This window comes from Homarus americanus, unplaced genomic scaffold (assembly GCF_018991925.1).
Source record: "Homarus americanus isolate GMGI-L3 unplaced genomic scaffold, GMGI_Hamer_2.0 scaffold29324, whole genome shotgun sequence".
Classification (NCBI taxonomy): domain Eukaryota; kingdom Metazoa; phylum Arthropoda; class Malacostraca; order Decapoda; family Nephropidae; genus Homarus; species Homarus americanus.
The window spans coordinates 158,961-169,618 of NW_024755207.1; positions in this window are offsets into that span (position 1 = coordinate 158,961).

The following is a 10,658-nucleotide window of genomic DNA, read 5'->3' on the forward strand; positions in this document are numbered from 1 at the left end:
CCAATATCATGGACATTCTGAGGCCATTTTGAAGCAATGAGCACTTGATATTAGGAGATATTCTGAGGTTAATTGTAATTATTTTTTACTATACAAAAATACCCGAGTGCAATACTGCATTAAAGAAAAAGTATTGGAATTTTCTGATTAAAAGGGGAGGTCAAGACCTCCTGCATGCCCCCCCCCCCCTTGCTGTTTACCATTTTCAAAGCTGTTTTATCCCCTTAAATCTACCCTTAATGTATCTTAAGACTTCCCCCCTTCATATCATTATTTCAGTCTTCACATTTTACACTCTAGAACTGATGCACAATGTCATTTTTTATCCTAACCTCGTCACCTTTCACTCTGGGGGTTGGTGTAGGGTGACAGTGGAGGGCCCTTAACAGTGCAGGGTGAGGGGGGTCACCACACCCTGGTGGGGACAGTGTCGTTTGGTCGATCGTGTGGTGTCTCTAGATGGCCAGGCGTCTACACCAGGACCACGGGTGAGTCTATGCTTCTGATCTTACTCTGGGTCAATCTCAAAACATGTCATAGTCTGGGGCAGTGGATTATGTGATAGTTTCATTTGATATGGTCGGGGTGAAGCATCACGGCAGGTTTAACCAGGAGGTATATTAAATATAGCTATATAATATTGCCTACATTACACATTATACTTCATCCGTTATCTTTTTCTCTGCACCACACTGAAATCTGGAGCTACTTAACACAACATTAAAATCCTGAATAAAATTTAGCCTTCTGACAACTGATGCTTCTGGCACGTTAAAAAACTAGTCAATAAACAGTTTGTTAAATTTGGGCTTTAGAGTAAGATTAGGTTCGACAAAAACTGAGGTTAATATTCGTCCACTGGCTGTCCGCAGGTTTCCAATTTTCAATATTACAGACACAAAGACTAGAAAAAACAAACATACGATCAAATTTCTTGTGCAAATCAATATTAACGGAATATCTCACAAATTTCTTGGTGTAAATTTTTGTACCCGCTATGTTGCCAGAGTCGCTTTTCTCGTCCTCTCCTCCTCCTCTTTGTGACATGACCAATGATCTTCAAATATCGTGTCATGTGACTTTGCTGGCAAATTATTTTGAAGCAGCCTTATGAAGGCTGATGCAGCCATTTTGACGGTTCGTGATGGAGTGCGAAAAGTTACCCCCCCCCCCTTATCTAGCTGTTATTCAGCGAGTTTATCAGAACGAGTGAAACAATCCAAATATTACAAGGTCACGGTGTCCTACCAACATGAAGACAGTCTTCCGTATGGAAATTTTTTTTTTCCCAAAGAGACAAATTCTTTTGCCTATAACCATAGGCGTACCAGAGCGCCTAGCCGTATCCCCCACCACAGTAGCAGGTAAGCTCTAAAAATGGTTAGGGTAGGTTAGGTTAAGTGACGTTAGGCTAGAATACGTTACTTTTGTGTGTGTGTTTTATGGTGTGTTTTACTCAAACCTGGCCGCCAATTTGGTGCAAATTAGTCGGTTTCTGTTACAAATGAAGAAGTTAACTGTTTTCAAAAACCGCTAATTTACACATGAAATGAGTCAGATAAGAGTAAAACACACCATACTACACACAACAAAATATTTTTGTATCAAAATCTGTGGACAGCCAATGGATGAATATTTACCAAAACTAATAAGGAGAAAAGGTTACATCTTAGCCCCTGCCTTATCCTGATTCATGATACTGAGAGAGAGAGAGAGAGAGAGAGAGAGAGAGAGAGAGAGAGGAGAGAGAGAGAGAGAGAGAGAGAGAGAGAGAGAGAGAGAGAGAGAGAAAGAGAGAGAGAGAGAGAGAGAGAGAGAGAAAAGAGAGAGAGAGAGAGAGAGAGAGAGAGAGAGAGAGAGAGAAAGGAGAGAGAGAGAGAGAGAGAGAGAGAGAGAGAGAAAGGAGAGAGAGAGAGAGAGAGAGAGAGAGAGAGAGAAAGGAGAGAGAGAGAGAGAGAGAGAGAGAGAGAGAGAGAAAGGGAGAGAGAGAGAGAGAGAGAGAGAGAGAGAGAGAGAGAGAGAGAGAGAGAGAGAGAGAGAAAGGAGAGAGAGAGAGAGAGAGAGAGAGAGAGAGAGAGAGAGAGAGAGAGAGAGAGAGAGAGAGAGAGAGAGAGAGAGAAAGGAGAGAGAGAGAGAGAGAGAGAGAGAGAGAGAGAGAGAGAGAGAGAAAGGAGAGAGAGAGAGAGAGAGAGAGAGAGAGAGAGAGAGAGAGAGAGAGAGAGAGAGAGAGAGAGAGAGAGAGAAAGGAGAGAGAGAGAGAGAGAGAGAGAGAGAGAGGAGAGAGAGAGAGAGAGAGAGAGAGAGAGAGAGAGAGAGAGAGAGAGAGAGAGAGAGAGAGAGAGAGAGAGAGAGAGAGAGGAGAGAGAGAGAGAGAGAGAGAGAGAGAGAGAGAGAGAGAGAAAGGAGAGAGAGAGAGAAAGAGAGAGAGAGAGAGAGAGAGAGAGAGGAGAGAGAGAGAGAGAGAGAGAGAGAGAGAGAGAGAGAGAGAGAGAGAGAGAGAGAGAGAGAGAAAGAGAGAGAGAGAGAGAGAGAGAGAGAGAGAGAGAGAGAGAGAGAGAGAGAGAGAGAGAGAGAGAGAGAGAGAGAGAGGAGAGAGAGAGAGAGAGAGAGAGAGAGAGAGAGAAAGGAGAGAGAGAGAGAGAGAGAGAGAGGAGAGAGAGGAGAGAGAGAGAGAGAGAGAGAGAGAGAGAGAGAGAGAGAGAGAGAGAGAGAGAGAGAGAGAGAGAGAGAGAGAGAGCTAAGTTACCCCCCACAAATAATTTTTACAGTGATACGTTTTCTGTGTTTCTCTTAGCGTACGTCAGCTGGATAATGGAGCACATTAAGGACGGACTTCGCTGTGACCAGTGACGTCCTGACGAGAGTACTGTACACCCTGAGCCTACATCCCACACCTTATAATTGTATCCCCTATAGCTTAACATCTATCCTACATCCTATGCCATCCAACACCTCCAACCTACACGACCTAATTACTTCATTCAGTGTTCTTCAGGTTTACTGTGGGGTTGACAAAGGACATTATACTCTGAATGCATCGAAACTTGTGTAAATATTTGCACAGTTAACCAAGACACACTACAAGGCATAGATCACCATTGTGTTGTGGGGAGGGGGGGGGGAGAAGGGTGGTGGAGGTTTATGTAGTTAGGACCCAGCGCCGTGTGTAACGGGTGTAAGCCAGTTTGGCCTGGTTATCAAGCCAGGGAGAGGTGGGTGGACTGAGGTCAGGCAGGTACTTGAGCCAGGTAATTTCAGAGACATCAGCTTGACATATCTTGAGTCACCCTTACCAGTATAGTACACAAACCTGGAAGTGAGTAATGACAAGTTCAGTCACTCAAAAAGTTATCTCTACTTGAGAATAGACGAGTTGTCGGTCGGAATTTTTTCGTAAGATGGCAGATCAATGGGTAAAGAAAACGCTTCAATTCACTTCTCAACTGATTAGCTCTGTAAATAAATATTATTAGATAATAATTGTGCCTTACTGTGCAACACAGTATACAATATTGAATATATAAATATAACTAAGCACATTAACTAATTCAATGTATATCAGCTGCCCCTACTACAAATTTCATATTATAAACATTCCAAACAATATTGGTATTATTTTCGTTTTGGTCATCTGGGGAACCTTAAGATTCTAACTATGGGATTAAGTACTTTAAACAATAAGACACATTTTCTCTACGGGATTTCTGTCGCAAAACATTTTTCGATCGCATAAGAAAATACAGGTCATATGTTGGGTTGGGTTGGGTTAGGTTAGGTTAGGATATTATGAGTTATATTATAAATTATAAGGTTAGCTTAACATACATCGGTAAGGGGGAGGTGTGGTAACTCAAAACTAGTGTTTCCGATGGAAATGAAGGTCAAAATCGTTCATAACACATCGCAAACCATCAGAAAAAAGATAGTCTGCATGTCTAAGTACAAGGATAACAAAACTTAAAATTTACCCAGTACAGCCTACAGTATCTCGAATCTAAACATCCAAATACTTATGGTAGTTAACGTAAAATTTTACCCATTAATTAATTTAAATGATAATATATCCCAATGCATTCTCAAAACAAAATTCAGATAATGTCATTACTTCTAAATTAACTCGATCTCCATCTAGTACTGATATACTCTGTAAATGAACTGGAAAAAAGAGAGTCTTCCAGGTAAGAATACATGACAGGTGAGCTGGTGTGAACAGGGGAGTTTTTTATGTCCATAAGCTGCTCTTCGCGGCACATTGCTTCACTTACGAAATGTCCATGACTTAAACCATAAAGAAACACCCTTAAAACTTACATGGACGTGGCATTTGGGGTCAGAAGAGGCCAACCTTGTATTACCCTCCGACTGCAGGGGTGAGTTTGTTGGAGAACGTCGGCTGCAGGGAAACAGGGCCGCCATTGCAAATGGCGGCCCTGTTTCTAGAGAAATAAACTTATCTCGACTATTATAGCATGATTTTAAACTTTTATTACTAATTATATATACCGTATCACTGTACGAGCGTGGCAGAGTGTATTTCTTGTGTTTACCGAGAACCGACAACTCGTCCATTAACACTACGACTCCTGTTGTCTCGGTAGGGCTGCCAAAATCTTTCGTCCTTGTGTCATTTTTTTTTCCAACACAATTTTCTACAGATAGTTTTTTAAGTGACTGTATATATCATTCATGTGTTAGGTGTGGTTAGTTCAAGAGACGACATGAAGAGAATTAGATACTATACGAAGTGTTCTGTACTACTGATGTAATACAACTGTATATACGTAGTTTACAGGATTTATTTTACGTAAATGTATTTTTTTACATTTTCTGACAGAATGTTAGTGCGTCTATGATATATTGTTAACGCAGGTATTTATTTTGTAAGAAAAATAACAAAATAATCCTGGAAGCTCTTATGATTTTCACATTAAATTTAGCTGCTGAGTGTCACCTTATTACGCTGTCACTCAGGTCACTCATTTCTCTACGAGGCTTCATCACGTTCCCGAACCAATTATATTTACTAATAAGGAATTAATCCATATAACTGACATATTCTTAGCCACGTTAAAATGACTCAAATAAAGTTAGCAATTGTTATTTTTTCCTTATCTTTCTTCCTCGTTGTTATCTTTACCTTGTGTGTGTGTGTGTGTGTGTGTGTGTGTGTGTGTGTGTGGGTTCATTATTCTTACAACTCATCACAGTCAACCTCCACATGTATAAAAATGAAACTAATGTATATCAACGTTGGTGGTGAGATGGGTATGTATTAAAGCGTGTGTTTTGTTTGGGAACATCTCTTTGTTAAAACTCCAGTACATAAACAAGAATAAATGAGTGTGGTGTTTGTTAACCTTGAGTGTGTGTGTGTGTGTGTGTGTGTGTGTGTGTGTGTGTGTGATGTTGAATTAAGATTAGGATTATCATGGCAGATCATGGCCAAGTGAGGAGAGTGGTCGAGGAGAGTCAAGTGAGGAGAGTGGTCAAGGCGGAGAGTCAAGTGAGGAGGGTGGTTGAGGAGGAGAGTCAAGTGAAGAGGGTGGTCGAGGAGGAGAGTCAAGTGAAGAGGGTGGTTACTGTGTAACCAACTGTTTCAGCCACACATTGTCCACTGCAGGACAGGTATTATTCACTCCACGTTAAAGGCGTCCATATTACTGTCCACCAATAATCTATGTCACCGTTGCCTGGCACATGTAATGAGTCAAATTATATAATTTTGGTCCCAGGCTACTGCGTGCACCTCACGTCTCACCGAGTAACTTGGAGGCTTCAGATTCACATTCAGATACTCTCGGGGTTCACACCTCAAGGAAAGAATGGATTGACAACGCTGAGTGTACTAGTCGGAAATGTCCCCAACTGTACATACATGATATAGTTCACTCCAGCACACTCGTAAAATACAACTTATTTGCAGACGATAGTAATCTCTATGCCAGCAACTCAGACCTCCATTCCTTGACGAAAATTATGAACACTGAATTGACTATAGTCAGGAAATGGGTAACACGCAATAAACTGACGTAAAACCTCGAAAAAAACCACTACACAATGTTTCACAGAAGGAAAAACTTACCCCCAGACTTGGACCCCCTGTACCTTGATAATACAGTCCTCAAACACGAACAAAATACTAAATTCCTTGGCGTTATTGTTGATGAGAAACTTAGCTGGAGAAACCACATACAAGCCATTCACACTGAAGTCAATAAACAGTGCGGTATCATGTATCACACTCGTCAGTCACTCACTCTTGCAGCAATAAAAGTATATTATGATCTTGTTTACCAACACCTGATACACTGTCACACACACTGTGCCCTATTTGTATACAAATCTATCAATCACTTGATTGACAATAATTATTTCCAGTTCCGGAAAAATCAGAGATACAACTTAAGGCACCCAGAGCTACTAAGACCACCCCCCATGCGCTCCTCTCAGTCCCAGACCTCCATAAAATATCATGGTATGAGGGTGTGGAACAAGTTACCCCACTCATCCGAGCAAAGACTACGCTCCCTTCCTTTAAATCATCTAAGAAAATATCTATTGTTAATGTATTAATATTTTTGTAATACCTACTTTATATTCCTGCTTATGTTGTACCACCAGAACCATTATATCAGAAACTGTCAAGTAGACAGACAGAAATTACCATTGCAATAATTAGATTTGCCGACAAGACATGATAGTGGCAGTTTCTGTCCTCTTGTTCCACCTTAATACAACCCAGATATCAACTCCTCTGTATAATATGTATATATTCTAATATAAATGTAAAATATATAAAATAAATAAAGTAAGTAAATAACGAAGTGATAACCGTGGTAACATTCTGATATGTTCTTACCACCACCATGTTACGTATACTATTCCAGATGATACTAAATGTGACATAATACTTCATTGAGATAAATGTACAGTATATATCAGGTGCCTTCAAGAGAGTTCAGGCTCTCAACTGGCTCAGCCATGTTAATATTGTTATTATTATCAACTCTGTACTGTATCTGTATTGTTCTGGCTAAATAAACGGCTTCAATATCAATAACAAAGACCTTTGAATCAAATAATACTAAAAACAAATAAGTTAAATATAATTAAAACTGTAAAAACTAAGAAAATCTCACCAAGAACCATTGATACCACCGTCAGAGCTGCGTACTGTATAATAAGAACATAAGAAGGGCCTATTGGCTTATAATGCACCCAACCCCTATCGCTCATCTATCCATCCATCCTATATTTGAAGCTATCCAACGCGCGCGCACACACACACACACACACCTATAGGCACATCTACCGTACATACCCAATCACCCACACACATAGACCCACACTTAATATATTTGTAAGTAATGTTAAGGACAGGAGCTTGTGGCCATACTATCCGCTGGTGTATTTGGGAAACCATCAGAGGGTCAAGGGTAAATATTTATACCCGCACACAGTTGTAAACAATCTGTATTTCATCAGTCACAACAAATAAACAAGAGATATGAGAAATAACTACGAGTTTGATAATTAAATATAACGAAATAGCTGCCATTAACCAAGTTATTTGAATATATAAATAATTACAAGTATAAGTTAAGCTTATTGTTTGTTTCATTTTATGTATACCTGATTTAAAATGATGGTTATTTTTTTTTATGATTATTATTATTATCTCTCCGCTCGTTCCATTTGTTAAGTTGTTTTTTATCTCAACCTCTCATGTACCCACCACTTTTGTTATAGCAATCGACGTCCCTGTCTGGTGTAGAGGGTAATCCGCCCCTATGTCGGGGAAACTGACGCCACTGCTGACACTGTCCGTATACTTGTATGGCGATTGTACATTAAACGAATACCTGTCCATGTCTACCTTTCTAACTCTGTAAACTCTTAGCCTACTCACGTCTATGATCTGTACATGTTTAAAGAGCAAATAAATTCACTCCCTATAAAACTCTTACTGTGTTTAAATTCAAATTAGGTTAACACAGCAGACGCCAAGCAGTGGTAGTATTATGCAACACAAGAGTTCACAGTTAAAACTTTTGAATGACGGCGGTAATAAGAGCCAGCACAACACGAGGGTCAGTACCTGGGTGTCTCTGGTAGTGGATGGGTGCTGGTCTCTCCTTCCTCCCTGTCCGTGTATGGCAGACGATGGCGGCTTAGAACACAGGACGAGTCTCAGGGGGTGTTCCACGGAGAGGAGCGTCACGAACACTGACTACAACAGTCACAACTCCTGAAAATTATAACTTAGAGATTATAAAGCGGTACAAAATAAGATATCCATAAATAAAGATAATTAATTAAACCTGTAAAATGGCTCCAAATTATATAAACTATTTGTGTTACTTATATAGTGAAATAACAAGTGATCGTGGGCCCTTCGTGCCCGGTGAAAGTTTGAACGCTCGTGCTTGGCTAGCGCGCAACCGCCGTCCGGCTGACAGCGTACGAGCATAAATAAAATGGTTAATTAATGCCTTCCTAAAGAAACCATCGACATGGGACCAGGTTTGTTCCAATCTACGAATTTTTTGCGATTTTTCCACCAAGTTTGATGAACAACGATTGTGCCGTTTCGGCTACCCAGAACACACACACACACACACACACACACACACACACACACGGCTATTGCTATAGTATATTAGATGAACAGTACTGTGTTATGTTAATGTGTGTGTGTGTCCAGAATGCAGTAGTGATGCACACAAGGTGAGTCAAGGTTAAATACATACGGTAAGAGATAATGGGGAGAGAGGAGGGTGGGAGGCGAGGAAGAGGGGAAGGAGGAGAGGAGAGAATGAGAAGGGGGATGATGACAAGGGTAATGTGTAAGGCCATGGGAGGTTAACCTTGGTGGAGGTCAAATAATCTAATCTTAGAATATGGTAGAATCTCTCGACAGACAGACCAGGATACAAGGTTGATTGTGTGGCCTGACAACCTGGAACTAGTCAATAACAGGATGGAGGCCATAATGATGTGAGAAGAGGAGGGGTAGGGGAGAGCCGTGGGAAAGGGGGAAAGGGGGAGGATGGAGAGGGGTAGAGGAGGAGAAGGGTAGATAGGGAGGAGGGAGATGGGAGGGGGGAAGAGGGGAGGAGGAGGGGGTAGATAGGGAAGGAGGGGAGATGGGAGGGGAAGAGGAGGAGGAGAAGGGTAGATAGGAGGGAGGAGGAGGGAGGAGGAGGAAGAGGGAGAGGGGAGATGGGGAGGGGGAAGAGGAGGAGGAGGTAGATGGGGAGGAGGGAGATGAGGGTGAGGGAGGAGGGGAGATGGGGAGGGGAAGAGGAGGAGGAGAAGGGTAGATAGGGAGGGGAGGGGAGATGGGAGGAAGAGGAGGAGGAAGGGAGATAGGAGGAGGGAGATGGGGAGGGGGAAGAGAAGGAGATGGGGAGGGGGAAGAGAAGGGAGATAGGGACGGGGAAGAGAAGGGGATAGGAAGGGAGAGAAGAATGGGAGATGGGGAGGGAGAAGAGAAGGGGAGATAGGGAGGGGGGAAGAGAAGGGGGAATAGGGAAGGAGAGTTAGAGGGGGAGGTCACTGCATTAAAACAAAAACAAGTGGAGTATATATATTTAGGAATTTAAATGATTAATTCTTCATTTTAATGCGAGAATTTAGTCAGGTGTTCATCATTGCTGAGTCAGGACAGTAAATTTCAGATCAGGGATAACGGAAGAAAGAGGGAAGGGGAGATGTAACCTAACACATAAGGACACGAGACAGTGAACTGCTCAGATCTAACTGGTACGCCCCGGATACGAGTTGTGTTTACTGTTCATGAAAATAAGTTGTTTTTAAATATTGTTAAATTTATTGGTTAACTGTCTATGAAAATTTTGTGAAGGGAAGCACCATCATCCAATTGTAAGGAGCGAAAGTACGAAGATGAACATAAATTTTAAGCCAGAGTGTCTCTCACCCACTCACTACAAAGCCAGTACAGTAACTGGAAACGCCACTACGACACAAACCACAAAAACTTCTCGTGTGATTATCCACCTTAATCAGAGTTACGTAAAAACAATCTTTGTAAGGCGGTAACTGGTTAAAATATCTCTAATTTTATTGTTTTGTTTTTCTTTTCATTTTTCCTCCAAGTTTTGACCAAATGTTTACCAAGACAAATAAATATAATTAAAAATATTTTATAGTTATTTTCACCATTTTCCCCCCTTCAGCAATTCTATTTTATGTCACTGAAATGAAGACAGGCATATATTTTCTGAGTCTTTCATTATGTACTAAACATCCTCACCACCGCTAAAACAAACATCACTCAAGATTCGGATAACATTTATGTGTACTCCTGATTATTGAAACAACTTAACACTTTAAAAACTACTTACAGGGTACATGAGTCAATATTACTGCGTACAGGTGTTTCATAGTAATATTTGCATGCGGCTCTTACTGTAGGTTAAGCAAGTCTGGCTCACCCCTGATGTAGTGGAAGGAAAGGAGGGGAAAGCCGGGAGAGGGATGGAAGAAGAAGGATAAGGAAAGGAGGGGAAAAGCCGTGAGAGGGATGGAAGAAGAAGGATAAGGAAAGGAGGGGAAAAGCTGTGAGAGGGAGAGGGATGGAGGAAGAAGGATAAGGAAAGGAGGGGAAAAGCCGTGAGAGGGATGGAGGAAGAAGG